Source organism: Mesocricetus auratus, unplaced genomic scaffold (assembly GCF_017639785.1).
Source record: "Mesocricetus auratus isolate SY011 unplaced genomic scaffold, BCM_Maur_2.0 Super-Scaffold_100001, whole genome shotgun sequence".
NCBI classification, from domain to species: domain Eukaryota; kingdom Metazoa; phylum Chordata; class Mammalia; order Rodentia; family Cricetidae; genus Mesocricetus; species Mesocricetus auratus.
This window is the reverse complement of record NW_024429187.1, coordinates 12,882,086-12,897,548: the sequence shown is the minus strand read 5'-3', so window position 1 is coordinate 12,897,548 and position 15,463 is coordinate 12,882,086. Positions and strand designations below refer to the sequence as shown.

At 46.9% G+C, this 15,463-nt stretch overlaps 1 protein-coding gene across 4 annotated transcripts in view; it reads left to right on the top strand.

The window, feature by feature from the left end:
- Sox5 (SRY-box transcription factor 5) overlaps positions 1–15,463 on the top strand; it is a 936,665-nt gene that overhangs the window by 149,144 nt on the left and 772,058 nt on the right. For 2 of the 4 annotated variants that reach the window (XM_040743581.1, XM_040743580.1), the window contains exon 2: positions 536–603. The exons of the other annotated variants lie outside the window; for them this stretch is intronic. The gene's annotated coding sequence lies outside the window, so the exon portion shown is untranslated. The remainder of the gene's footprint in view (positions 1–535; positions 604–15,463) is intronic. 4 annotated transcript variants of the gene reach the window in all.

Below are 15,463 nucleotides of genomic sequence, written 5' to 3'. Positions count from 1 at the left end.
TTTTAGGGAGAGGTACAGTCCATTCTAGCTGAGGCTGCTAGAATGGTAGCCTGTCATATCACCTCACCAACCCAGAAACAGAGAGCAGTCAGGAGGTAGGTCTGGCCTAAAAACCTCAAGGCCCATTCCCATTAATCCACTTTTCCCAGAGAGGCTCCACAATCTTCTAACCAGGGACTACCTGCTGGGGACCAAGTGTCCAAACACATGAGCCTTGGGGAGGGGATGATGACATTTTATACATAAACCACAGCAGGCAGGAACTTCAAAATCCCCCAGTAGGCTTCTCTATCCTGCATTTTCTTTTATTTGGAGCATTCTCTTTGAAATGGACAATGTAATTGTTGAAAACAAGCAGTGGAATTCACTGTATTTCCCCCTTTTGCTGAGTGACTGCTCTTGTGTAGGCATATTTTTTTCAGTGATTTGTTCTACCATGTGTGGCTGATTGCTCCCAACAGTATTTCCCTGAACGCCCGTCACGCCATCTTTGTAGACCATGAATCTAAATGATTCGACCTGGATTCTCTTCCAGACACTCTGACCAAGATCTGCCTCTGGAGGATCCTCAGAAGTCTCGGACCAGCCTCCCACATGTGGCAGGTATGACCCCTTCACGTATCCATGGAGATCCTCCATTTAGCCACACAAGCGGTGACGTGAGGATGCACCCGTGTTCTCAACGAGACCGCTTGGTCTTAAGTTCTCAAGGCACGGATCTCCGGCTCCATGGCCACTAATCCCATCGGTTATTTCTACCCTCTCAGCCCTCGCTGAGCACGTGTGGACCGTGTCTCCTTCACCTGCCCTCTTTTGTTTATCTGCCCTCTTTCTCCTGCCCCTACCTTATTTTTTTGCAGCGCTTCAGTGGCACTCTGGGTCTTGTGCATCTCGGATGCTAGGCTAGTATCACCACTGAGTTTTAAGAGACTTCTGCTCATCCCTTATAATTGCCAGGAGCATCCAGGGCCCATATGCTAATCAGTGACCAGAACAAACCCTGTGGGGTGTCGTAAAACTCCCTGACCTTTGCGCCATCACCCTGAAGCAAGGAGCTTGCTCCATGGTCTCTGTGCACTACCGTGACACACTCTGAACGTACGCCATTTCTAAGATCTAAACTTCACCCCCTAGTGAGTTCTCTCCTTACCTTTGTCTCCCTGTAACTGTTGTACCCTGTAACATACTTTGAACGAGCCTGGCTTGGAAATTGTCTCAGTTAAAGTAACTGTTACTATGACTAAACACCTTGACCAAAGCAACTGGGAGGAAAGTGTTTATTCAACTTTCATCCCCATACACAGTTCATCATCAAAGGAAGTCAGGACAGGAGCTCAAGCAGGGCGGGAGCCTGTAGGCAGGAGGTAATCTGGGGACCCCAGAGGCGTCTTGCTTACTGGCTTGTTCCCCATGGCCCTACAGGTGTGCACACAGCCTGATCTTATGGAGACATAAGATTTCCTCCTCTCAGATGACTTTAGCTTGGGTCAAGTTGACATCAAACTGCTCAACAAAGAAATAAATCAATAACATTTAAAAATTGTATCTCTTGGTCAAATTTGGTACTTAATCAGGCTCCAGACCTTACAGGTTCACATGTGGATTAAAAAAAAAAGACAGCCAGGGCGTTGGTGGCGCACACCTTTAATCCCAGCACTCGGAGGCAGAGGCAGGAGGATCTCTGTGAGTTTGAGGCCAGCCTGGTCTACAAGAGCTAGTTCCAGGACAGCCTCCAAAGCCACAGAAAAACCCTGTTTTGAAAAAAACAAGAAAAAAAAAAAGAGTGTTCTGAGTACTTCTAATCTCCAGCCAGAAGCTGTACATCAGCTGTACACAAGCCCAACACCAGGCCACGCCCACAGCTCCAGAGTTCACAACAAATCTTCTTCCCAGCCTCATGGAGGCTCATGTTGGTGGGGCTTCACCAGCCACCTGCTTGTTGAGTCCTTGGCTGCTGTGGCTGAATTCTAAAGGGTTAGAAGATAGGAAAGAAGAATGGAAAGCATCTTGGGGAGACTCTGTCTTAACTTGAGCGTGGTTTCTCCTTCAGTGTCCTCTGCCTGCTCCTCTCCTGTTTTTCAAGGAGTCCATTCTCCATGGCGTTCAGTAGTGTTACATTGTAGCTGGAGTTTCTTTCCAGCCTGGTCCTGCATCCAATTGACCCGAAATAAACACACAAAGACAAATGCTAATTTATAAACTATTGGCCGATGGCTAGGGCTTCTTACTGGCTAGCTTGCTCTTTATTATTAACCCATTGCTATTAATCTATGTGTTGCCACGATGCTGTGGTTTACCCATAATCTGGCATGTTACTCCTTCAGCAGCATGGCGTCTCTCTGTGGCCCCTCTCTCCTTCCTCTCCCCAGCCTTCTCCTGGTCTGGTAGCCCCGCCCAGGCTTCTTGCCTGGCTACTGGACAATCAGTGTTTTCTTCGTTAACCAATAAGAGAAACATATATATGCAGAAATACATCCCACATCATTACATGGATGAGCCCACCGGGGTGCTTGAGCTGCTGTTTAGCTGTCTTGCACACGGCTGGCACGCCCATGAAGCATGCATCTTATTGGGCTGCATGAGCAGGAAGCTGGGGGGGGGGGCGGGTTTTTCTCAGATTCCAGACCTGATCCTCTCCAACCCTCTTAACTTGCAGAATTCCACCATGGTCATTCCATCTCTAAACCTTGGGGTGGGGGGGGACGTATTACCTGGTAGGCATTCTAGATACTTCTAGATGTAGAAGTTTCATAGTTAATTTTCCATAGGGCTGGAGGTTTATTCAGCATCCCACTGAGTCTTGAAATCTCCCTGTTAAAATTTAAGCCATCTACCCCATCTAGGGAAAGCAGAGTCAGGAGAAAGCTTGTGGGCGAGGGTAAAGAGCAGCAAGATTGTAGCTGCCCTACCCTCATGATACTCCCGGGTCTGCCCAATGCCTACGCCTGTCTTGACCACACTGACTTTTTCATGCAGAGGGGGTGCTCTCTACTCTTAAGTTCGTTCACCTGTGCGAACGGACTCTTGTATGCCCAAGTCTGTGTGGCAGCCGCTCTAGTTACCCAGAAGACGCTGAGCTTGGGGTACTCAAACCCCCTTATTTGGTTCTTCCTTGCCCCATGCTTTCTGCTCTGCATATATTTTCTCCCTGGTGGAAGTCCAGGAAGCAACCATTCAGATGGTTCCCCGGGGAAAAGAAGTAATACTTGTGGAGACAAGGCCAAGTATTTCCAGGGTTCTGTTCCATGCTCTGCATGATGTTTTAGTTGTTGAAACAGCCAAGGACATTGTATACTAAGGGTTTACTGTTGAGGTAGTTTGAGAGGGTACTCCTGGGAATACACCTCACGTGGGCCGGCAAACAACAGGAGTTTATTGTCTCAAGAGTCTCTGACGTTCACAATAATGGAGCCTGCAAGGTTGGGACTTTCTGAAGGCGCTGGGGGAAGGTGCCATATCCCCCTCCTCCACACAAGGTGGCATCTTTTCTCTGTGTCTCCTACATTGTTCATTCCCAAGTGTGCTCTGGGGTCTGGATAAGTGTCCCCCAAATACCCACATGTCAAAAGCATGGAGGCAGTAGACCAAGGAGGTCAGACCTGGTATCACAACTTTGGGTTGCAGGGCTATGGCTGCTACCATAATAATTGTTTGTGCTACCTCCCTTTGATTCCTGCCCATGATGTGAGTGCCTTTACTTCCCTGCATGCTTCACCCATGATACATCATGGGCACCCGCCCGGTGGGGCCGAGTGACCCTGGACTCACCTTCAGAAATATATTCCAAAAAAGCTGGCTTTTCCTCCATATGTCGTATTGCCTCATGTGTTTGGTTATAGCGACAGAAAGTTAACATCACACATCTGTCACTATGTCCACATTTCCCTGTTTTATTTATTTATTTTTTTTTCTTTTCAAGACAGGTTTTCTCTGTATTGTTTTGGAGGTTGTCCTGTAACTCACTCTGTAGACCAGGCTGGCCTCGAACTCAGAGATCAGTCTGCCTCTGCCTCCTGAGCACTGGGGTTAAAGGTGTGTGCCACCAACGCCCAGCTCTGTCTGTTTTATTCTTTTGGCTGACTGCCCACATGAGTGACCTCATTTTAACGGATCACATTTAAAAAGACTAGGTCACATTCCAAGGCACTGGGGGATAGAGCATCCCAGGTCACAAGATGGCTGGCCTGATAGGCTGATATAGGTGATGGCTGCCAAGACTGATTACATGAGTTCCATCCCTGGAACCCATGATGGGGAGGAGAGAAAAGACAGCCAGAAGATACCCTACGGCCTTCACATAGGTATCATGACGTGTGCGGGCTAACCCCCCATAAATACATAAGTATAAAGGGAAAGAACTTCATCACCTCAACTTTGAGGGAGACATTCCCCAACCTGGAGGGCTAGGACTCAAGGAGGCTGAATTACTTCAAGTGTCTCTAAGGTCACTCAATCTTAAAGTCATGAGTGCAGAGACTCTGGGCTATGTGGAGCAGGGAGAGTGTCACTCTTTTCCACATAGCCATAGTACACACAGACGTGCATGAGCTTGTGCCACCTCTAAGTGGCCCAGCAATCACAAGCCTGCAGAGCCATGGTCCAAGCTGATGTCATACTCTTGGCTGGAAAACCAATTCCTACCTGAACTCACCAAACGGGTCAGGCAGAACTGCTGTGTTTCCTCGGCTGTTGAAGGGGCATGGCGTTCCCTGGTGTCCTTCTGTGGCCTGGAGTTGCATTTCCGGGGCCCCTGACCTGTATCCCTGTTTAACTAGGCTGTTTGTGTGGTGTCCTTCTCAGGAGGAGAATCTAAACAGAGCATAGTGAAGCAACATGGTGAAAACATACAAAAGAGTAAAGATGAATGTTTGCTTGAAGTCCCTTTAAGGGACTTACGGGATAGTGGGAGTAGCTGATGGCTTTGCAGGGTGAACTGTTGAACTTCACAGGCGGTATTATTTGGGAATCTCGGGTTGTTGTGACTGTCTCCCTTTTCTAACCCGTTCTTATTGCCTTCTGAGATGAGACTGGTAACAGTGACTTAAAAACCAAGCTTGAGCCGGGCGGTGGTGGCGCACGCCTTTAATCCCAGCACTCGGGAGGCAGAGGCAGGCTGATCTCTGTGAGTTCGAGGCCGGGCTGGGCCAATAGCCTCCAAAATAATACAGAGAAACCCTGTCTCGTAAAAACCAAAAAAACAAAACAAAACAAAACAAAAAACCAAGCTTGATTCATAATGAGCCTAATGAGAGTCTATTAATATTCATCCCTGTCTTATTCCAGGGGGTATTGTTTTTCTTTATCATTTCTTTAGTTGGATCTGATATATTTGCCATCAGATATGTTCATGGTAAGATTTTTTCTTGCCAAAACTCTAATGGATGCTCACATACTAAGGAATATGTGTAGTAAGAATTTTTTTTAAATTTCCCTTTAGGGAAATGGCATGAGGGAAATTTAGCTAATGGTGTACATGGTTTCAAGTAAACTGTTGGATGTGTAAATAGGCTTGGGGTACGTGCGTGAGTTTTAAGAGACTCTAATGAAAATTAGAGTCAGTTACAAAGATATTATAAATCAAATGCCTTATTGTAAGTCAAACACATCCGTCTACAAACACTTTTACATAAGGACTGAAAACTAGGAGTTGGAAAGATCCCGCTAGGAAGCTAGAGTGTCGCGGTAGTGGCGAAGAGGCCAGCCGTGTTGCTCTTGCAGAGGGCCCTGGTTAAATTCCCAGCACCCACTTGGGGCTCACAACCATATGTAACTCTAGTCCCAGGGGATCAGACACCCTCCTCTGAACACCAGAAGTACCAAGCACACACGTGATGCATACATACATACTGGCAAAACAGTCATACACATGAAATAATAAATGAATCTTTTAAAAAGTCCCACTAATAGGGCCAGACACAGTGGAGTCTACGTCTGTGATCTCAGCACTTGGGAAAGGGAGGCAAAAGGATTGGGAATTCAAGGTCCTCCTCAGCTACGCAGCAAGTTCAAGACCAGCCTGGTCTATGTGAGACCCTAGAGCCAAACGAAAGGTCTTCCTAACAAAAATAACCAGAAGTTACCCAAGTTAGCAGGGTCCACTTCCTTCTCCCCGAATCAGTTCATGCCAGGCAAGGGCTCCTCCACCAGGCAGCACTTGCAGCCCAGCATCACGTTATTGAGGAACACTCACGCGGTGTGTGGAGATGACTTCATGAACGTGTGTGCATGGGGCTGATCTGGCCCAACAATCCCCAGCTCCTAATGATATTGTGGTGACCCCGTTGTGACAGGGCAGGCTGTGGCTCCTGGTGTGCTGATGCCTCTGTGAGCAAACCTGCTGCTATACAAGCGTAGTACATGTGATGTTTGGGTAAGCACAGTAAGCATTGTGCTAATTGGTTATTATCATTTGCCATTATGATGACTGTGATGATTTTGATTTTGAGATAGAATGTCGTATGCTCAGATCGGCTGTGATCACCCTCCAGGATGACCTTGAACTCCTGACCCTCCTGTCCCCACATCAGAGTCCTGAGATTACAGGTGCGCCCCACTATACCACATTTTGTCACACTGAGGACCAAACCCGTGGCTATGTGCATATGCAGCAAACACCTTACCAGCTGAGCTACATCCCAGCCCCAAAATGAGCATAAAGGAACCTACTGTGTTGTGTGTGCTGGAGTCCCATGGATCCTTTCTTTACCGTGTCCCCTCCTGAGAGAGAGGAGAGGGAGGGAGAGACAGACAGAGAGAGAGAGAGAGAGAGAGAGAGAGGAGAATGTGTGCCTGTTTACACTTTTGTGGAGGTCAGAGGTCCACGTCAGATGTCTTCCTCTACCCATCTACACCTTATTTTTGACAAAGGGTCTCTCACTAAGTCTGGAGTTCACTGATTGGCTGAGCTGGCTGGATGCCTACACTGGGTCCATCTCTTGCATGGGAGTTGGGTATCCAAGCGCAGGTCCTCTCATTTCTTAGAAAGCGGGTTACCCACCAAGCTGTCTCCTCACCCTGACTGCATCCTTTGACCCCAACAAGGACCATGCTGACTGCTTGACCTGAACCACTGAGGTGTGTGAAGGAGCATTCCTCCTTGTGAGCACAAGAACACAGTCATCTTACGATGTGTTTCTCAGGTCAAACAGTGCAAAACATTTACATATCCTTTTCCAGCAAGCCGTTCAACTGAGAAATGCTGAGTTATTACACAGAGAAGACTCTTGATACTTACAGTCCCTAATCCAAGAAACTGTACATCATCAGGGCAACACGCAGGGAGAGGCCTTTTCTTTAGGTGGCAAGTACCACAGCGGGACCAATAGCCCACGGGTGCTATTAAGCACATGTCTGGTCTGAGGATATTTGTAAGGTAAGCTGGGGTAGGAACTTGAGTAGAAAGCTGTTGGCCAGAAACAAGGAGAGGGTCCACTTCGCTTAGACTTCTCCTAAGGTTTAGGAGGATGACCACAGTCGTTTCTGAAGGTCACCTTCTCCTCTCCCTCCCTGTTCACTCTGGCCCCCTTCTTAACAAGTTCCCCTACTCTCATGCCCTTAAAAGGGAAAAGAAGAACCCTAACCTCTGAGTTTCATTTGGGCTGTTTGCAGGAACACAGGGTGGGGGGGTGGGGGGGTTGCAGCACACCTGTGGCTGCCACTCTGAGGAAAACTGATTCCCCAGAAGCAGTGGACTACCAGCAGCTCCCCAGCCAGGGGTGAGGCCTCATGGGCGCCCCTGCCCCCCCGGTTTAGCCCTTCAGGCCTTTGTAGTGCTCTCTCTTACTATATCACTGCCCTCGTTATATCTCCGCCCCTGCAGAGTGGCGTAGTGCACCCTACACATTCCCCACTCACAGGTCTGCTTTGTATTTTATCTGTTGTAAGCAACAGGCTTCGTGGTTACAGATACAGCTCCAAAGTGAGACTGCAGTGATGCCGTTTCTGAAAACAGCATCGTAACTGGGAAAAGGAGAAGGTGTGAAGGCTACCGGTGGGTGGCTTATACTGGTTCAGCGGGAAAGCGTGTGCTAGGGACGCTCATACTGCGCACCAGGTACAGATAGGTCAGGAGTGTGAGCTTCTTATTGGGCATCTTTGTGTGTGTGTGTGTGTGTGTGTGTGTTTCTTGTTTTGTTTTCATGTGTGTGTATATGTGTATCTCTGTGTGTGTGTGTTTGTTTTTTGCTTTCATGTGTGTTTATGTATATATGCGTATCTGTGTGTGTGTTTGTTTTCAAGTGTGTTTGTGTGTGTTTGTTTTTTTGTTTTCATATGTGTGTATATGGGTATCTGTGTGTATGTGTGTGTGTGTGTTTGGGTTTTTTGTTTACATGTGTGTGTGTATATGCATATCTGTGTGTTGTGTGTGCGTGTTTGTGTTTATATTTGGATTCACAGAGGTGGACTATGTCAAATGTATGAATGTCTCACTTGACTGTGAGATCTGTTACCACAATGCTTTTCAGATAAATGTGTGTGCCACTTAACCCCATTATAGTAAATGTGGAAACAGTTTCCTTTTCCATTTACCCACCAGCATTGGGCATTATAATTTTAATATTTTACAAGCTAAATTACTAGGTAAAATTAACCTCCTTTTCATTTTAATCTGAAGCAAGATAGATGCCATCCATTACTGTGTTCTCCCATGGGCTCCTATTGGGTTATTTATTGTGGCGTCTTCCTGAGAGTGAGGTTGGAAGCATTAGACACTAGTTGTAAATCTTTTATGTAAGTAGTGATGTCACATGCCCAAATGCTCACATCCCCGGATATAAAAGGTAGAATTACCTGATAGTCAGATTGTTAGCTCTGGTGTTGATGAACTTCCTTTGAGAGGGCTAGAGCATAATAAATATGATAGGCTCAGTGAGCACGGTCAAGATAATGCATAAGTAAAAAGGAAAAATAATTAGTATAAAATCTGACATAACCAAATCATAATAATTCTTGAGCAGATTGTTATGCCAAGTGCCCACTCATAAGAAAAATTGAATCTGAGGGGAGAGTCTAACTGCAGTTCTGAAGTTTGTGTCTCTGTTGTCAGGTTGGTTAAAGATGTTTAAATCAATGGGAAATATTCAAGCTATTCATATTTGCCTTGCGGATCCTGACAGACATGTGAAATCCAAAGAGCAGTCGCTTTCTGAAAACACTGTTTGATGATGAGTTTCTGTTCCATTGAAGACTTCATTTGAGTCCACTTGGGAATCTGTGGCACGCTAAAGCACTTATCAACGTGTGTGCGTACATGTTAGCACCTGTGCATCTTTGTGTGTAATGTATCTTATCAACATGTATGCGCACATGTTAGCCCGTGTGGGTCTTTGTGTGTGATGCATGCGGTTAGACTGTGGAATAACTGCACGGATAGAAGACCTTAGGATGTATCTAGCAGGAACCCCCTGTGTTGAAGCACTTCCTCTGGGTGTAGAGGTGAGAAGTGGGCGGGGAAATCTGTGTGGACTTGGATGGGCTCTGTGCGGAGGGTTACGAATGATCTCTTTCCCCAGGAGTCTCATTATGTAGCCTCATTGGGCCCGGGACTGGCTGTGTAGACCAGAATGGCCTCCTGCCTCTGCCTCCCAATGATGGGTCCCAGGCATGTGCCTACACAGGCCATATTCCTGTGTGCATGAAGATGACTGTGAGTGCCTCTTTCCTTAAGATCTTCTGCTAATTTGGGGGGGGGTGGTTTTGCTTCATATTCACTATTGATGAGAGAGACTTAAAAACTCTTATTAATTTTCTGCAACCCTCCCTTCAAGTCTCACCATTTTTGTATTCAGATTTCATTTACTAATCATTCCTTGGCTAAGCCATTTGATTCCTATGGTTTCAAGACAGAGAAAAAGGAGGGTGACTAGGAAGACCAGAAATGAAATGGAATGGTAGCTAAAATCTATGAAGCAAGCCAGTCATTTCACCTACTTTAGAGATTCACTCTCCTGTTTTGAAAATTCCAAGAATTCAATCCCTAAATCTAACACTTTATTTTCCTTTAGACTTCTAATGAATGGGGTTTTGAGAAGTCTATCGAGTTTTTAAAGAAATTTAGCTGTTTTCATCAGCATTCTGGTGCACGGGTTGGATTTGTTTTTCCCTTTTCCTCTCTGGTCCCCTCCTCTCCCGGGCCCTCCCTCCCTTCTCCTCACCTTGTCCTTGCTGAGACAGCATCCCGTTGCATGAGCTGGAACTCCTCATATGGACAAGGCTGTCTTCAACTTGCGGTGATCTTGCCTCCACTTCCAGAATGCTGACATTCCTGGTGTGAGGACCTGCCCAGCCTTCTGAACTAGAATTCCTAAGACCAATGACTGGATGTGATATAATGCAAAGACTGGGTCTCTTTCTGTTGCCTAACCAAATATAATTAACACACAATTAATTCAATTTGCTATTGTCATTTACACAACAAACTTTCCTTACCTCTTTTTTTTAATAGATATTTTGACATGCCCTTTATTTGGTGTACTGTGTGATGCTGTATATTCTTCATATCTATAATTCTATATATAAATGTAGTAGGCTACGCATATTTCTAAGACAGTGTGTTATTAAATGCCTGCTTCGTTCAGACAGAATCAGCACAAGAGAAAATTGCACCACAGTTAATTTCGGGTTTGTTTCCCTCTCTTGTTTGTTTCCACGAACCCTTTGACAAATAGTGTCCCAAATTTACATTTCCGTAGCCTTCTTGACAGTTGCCAGTCCAAAATAACCACACTGTATATTCTCCTCTGTCCTCATACTGTTTCTTTGGCTGATGAAATGTGTGCTGTTTTTACGTTTTTACTTCTGCCCTTTGTCTGTATTTTAGACATAGCAGGCTTTTGCACTTTCTCGTAGATTTATTCTACGTTTCTTGATACCACTAACAAAATCGTCTTCAGACACCAGTTACGGTCAAGTGTCATTTGGACTCCCAGGCTTTGTGATAGTTTCCTATTACTGCAGTAAGCACCACACTGTCATCTTATGAAGGGGGTGGGTGTACTTGACTAACAGCCCTGGGGTTTCAGTCCATGGTCTCTGGTCTTGTTGCTTTGGGTCTAGGGTGAGATAGAACATCATAGTGGGCTGTGTGGTGAGCACAGCTCACGTCTCATATCTGAAAAGCAAATACAGAGGAAGAGAAAGAGGCCAGAATCCTCAGGCCGCATCAGTCTCTACTGACCTAAATCCTCCTTCTAAGTCTGAGCTCTTGAATTTTCTAACCTCTCTCTGTAGTGCCAGGCTGGTGACCAAGGCTTGAATACAATTGTCTTTGAGGGACAATCTCTAGCTTTCACAACCAAATTTTTATATTATTATTATTGTTATTATTATTGATAAACCCCTGATAGTTACTGCTAGAACCAGATAGATGACAATTTTGTTCCTTTTGGTTGTTTTTGAAGACCAAGTCTCATGAAGCTCAGGCTGGCTTTGAACATGTAGAGCTGAGGTGGTCCCTGCTTGCCTTCCTTCCCAAGTACTGGGTTTATACATGTGTGCCACCAAGCTATGCTGCTGATGTAATAGTCTTCCACCAGAGGTGAGGTGGGATTTCAGAATCCTTCACTTATACTGATATTTTCCTGGGCCTGGGAATAAACTCCACACAATCTGTTGATGGCTGTGCTTGCTGTGGGAGGGCCGGCCTCTCATCTTTTGGTGAGTACCCATCAAATCCAGCCTCACACTGGGAGTGCAGGCTGTTTTAAGTGGAATCAGGTATATTTATGTGATCTGCAAATATGCCCCTTCGTGAAGATGCATCTGGTGTCTGCCTGCCATGCCAACTCTTTTAGCATTGTGTCGTACACGTGAAGCTGGAGGTCATATTGCCCCGTGAGAGTGCCCGGGGCCGGTGACTCCTCATGAATGTGGGCGCTGAGAGAGAAACTAGGTTTGAAATATCCCAAACCATGGACAACACGAAAAGACCAGGGTCTCGTCGCCCCCTCCAGTGGGTACTCCAGTGACCTAAAGGCTCCAGTGGGTACCCCAGTGACCTAAAGGCTCCAGTGGGTACCCCAGTGACCTAAAGGCTCCGTGCCAAACCCCTTTCGTTCTGCTTGCTACATCGTCGTGGTGGATTTGAGTCCTGTATCTGAGTTGTGGCACACTACTTTAATCCCAGCAGTTGGGAGGCAGAGACGGGCAGATCTCAGTGAGTTGGAGGCCAGCCTGGTTTACTGAGCGAGTTCCAGGACAGGCTCCAAAAGCAATACAGAGAAATCCCATCTCCAAAAACCAAAAAAAGAAAAAAAATCCAATGACAACTGCATTTCCTACTGTGATTAATATACCGTGACACTTTTTCCCCTTCTTTGGCAGCTATTACCCAAATAGAGCCGCTCTAAATTCCTGTACTTTAAGGACGCAAACTTGAAATAGCCAGTCGAAGAAACTGATATGCGGAAGTAATTCAGTGTCGTTTCTGTGGGTTACATTTTCTTGTTGGACTTGTCAGGGAGAGGAGGAAAAGGAAAGAGGGAGAGAGGCAGGCAGGGCAGGAGGGCGGTAGAGATAGTGGGAGGGAGGGAGAACGGGATAAGGGAAGGGTAGATGGGAAGGAACGAGACTAGGAGGGAATGGGGTGAGGAAGAGAAATGGTGGGAGACAGGGAAAGGGGAATGTGTGTGTGTGTGGGGGAACGGAGGGAAGAGGGGAAGAGAAGGGGAGGAAGGGAACAGAAAAGCAGAAAGCACGATTCAGAACTCAGAAGTCCCTTAAAACATTCTTTAGATTTATTTGTGATATTATTTATTTATTGTTCTGCATGCGTGAGTATTTGCCTGCATTCACGTCCGCGCACCTCGTGTGTGCCTGGTGCCCTCGGAGGTCAGAAGAGCACAGCGGACCATCTGGAATGAGAGCTAGAGAAGGTTGTGGGCAGCCACGTGGGCGCTGGGAATCGAACCCCAGTCCTCTCCAGGCCCCTAAAACTCCAAAGTCTTTCTGACACGGTGAATAATGGCAAAATGTTTTTGTGTCCCTAAGCAGATAAGCAGGTTTTAGACAAGTTACCCAGACTTCTGACACGGTAAGGGTTAACTAGTGGCATCTTTAGGAAGGAGACAAAAACACGATTCAGAATTTTTGTTTGCCCAGTCTTTCCAGATAGCAAGCTTGAGCTTCAAGTGCATGGGGTAGAGGGTGGGTCTGTCCTTGGGTGATGGCCCTCAGAAGATTTTAAGCACTCCCTCCTAAAGAACTGTGTGTAAAACAATTTGAGGTATGAATCCTAGCTTCTCCCTTCTGTGGGTTCATTCTACCTTCAAACATTTCCACACCTGTCACAAGAGCATCTTTCTGGTCTACCCATCTCTGATGGGCATCAAGAAATGGAGTCAGGGCTGGGCGGTGGTGGCGCATGCCTTTAATCCCAGCACTCTGGAGGCAGAGACAGGAGGATCTCTGTGAGTTCCAGGACAGTCAGGGCTACACAAAGAAGCCTGTCTCGGGAGAAATGTGGAGTCAGATCTCACACACAGACCTTTTAAAGTATCCTTCCTGGTCACCCAAATGGACAGAGCCTCAGAAAATGCATCTGGTTGACCTCCTCCCGAGTCCTTCCCCCGATGATTTCGGCATGTGCTGATGGATAGGCAGCTTCTGTTGGAGGAAGTGTGCATGTGTGAGGGTTGATGGCACTGCCGGGCCGGCACCAACGGGGTTAAACAGCTCGCCCGCGTAAACAATGGGGTCTGGGTAGCTCTAAATGAAATGAGCTGAATATTTCATTCGGCCCCTCAGCTGCCTGCTCCAATTGCCTCCTTTGCTAAAATAAGAGCTTAATCTAAAGTGACAACAACATCAGTTTCTGTGTGCTCTAGTCACACTGAGCATGACTTCCTTAACATAAACACTATTTACATGGACTGTCTGGATAGAGCAGGGAATCAGGAGCGTGCCCGGCTAAGACACAGGCTACAGTGAAGGATGGGGAGCAGGCAGCTGAGAATTAACGTCAGCAAATGAAAGCCTGACCCTCAGAGGGCATGTCCCTGATACATTTCCAAACGAGAGAGCATCGCACCAGCAACCCCGGCTCCTGTCGGGTCCGTGGCATTTCAAACAAAGCAGCAACTCTTCAGTTTAGACACTTAACCAAGCGCATTATGTCTGACCCGGTTTCCAACTTCCCGTGACACGAGGGGACGGATCCCTCACTGCAATTATTAGGATCGGTCGAACATTTGCAACCAATAACCTCACTCCCTCAGACTCCCAGCTCATGGAGGCACGGACTCCTTCTAGATAAAGAGGGCATTCTATTCCAGGGGACAGGGCAGCCAGCGATGTCAGGAGAGTGGGGCAGACAAGATGGGGCCTTTGAACTGCGGGCTTTGATGTCACTGGGTGTGAAGGTGGTCTCCAGTCCAAGAGTCCTAGAAGATTAGAGACATGGCTGGGACAACGCACTGACTTAGCAGAAGCTGCAGAATAGTTCGAGTGACTTCCCTCCCATACTAGAGAGTAGTGACCGAGGCAGTTATCAATCTGGGCTCTGAGTTATCGACGGCTTCTGTCCATGAGGAGAATGCTATTGGATCAATTATCTCCGCTGTGCTAGTCTCCTCGGGGGCCTTAAAGATCACAAAATATTGAAACATTGTACTTAGTCCCATTAGAATTATTGCTAGTTAATGAAATCTAGTGGTTTTCCTATTATCCTCATGGATAAGGAAATAAAGGCACAGTGGACATAGGATGTTAAAATCACATGAGCTGTAGAGGGCCAGGGAAAGTGTGTGCAGTGTGTGTGTGTGCGTGTGTGTGTGTGCATATTATTCACATACACATGTGTGCATATATGCGTGTGTGTATATGTGTCCACATTCATACAGAAGCAGGAGGCCAACGTAGAGCATCTCTCTTCAGGTGGCGTCCACCTTGACTTTGGAGAGACGGAATCTCACTGGTCTGCGGCTTTGGAAGTGAGCCTGGTGGCCAGCAAGTCCCAGGGTCCTGCATCTCTGTCTCCCCAGCAGCAGGATTGCCGGCATGCTCCCTCATGCTTGGCCGTTTTTATGTGGGTTCTGGAGGTTGGACTCAGATCAGCCTATTGCAAGGCAAGGCTTTTTACAGCTGAACTATCTCTTCAACCCGCGGTATCGTTTCTGGCAAACTGTCTCCACTTCGAATCACCACGAACGCTCTTTCTTACTTTCAAATCAGTTCTCTTAAGTTTTTTCCTCAGTTGGTCCTTCCAGAATGATCTTTCAGACACAAATGTGTGTCTCTGGAGCCCGCTGATAAAGTGGTGGCCCGTCATTTGCACACGTCCGAGCTTTCTTCCCCTGTTGTGGGGTGTTCTCATCCTGGCCCCCAGGCTCTGGTTCGCGTGATTTGGTCACCATGGGAGTGGGGTGATGTGGTGTCACGCAGGAAGCGTGGCATCCCCAGGAGGTCCCGTTAGGATGTCCAGGTGTCAGCATCCGTCCACCTGAGAGTGGACAAAAGCAGCCCCTGC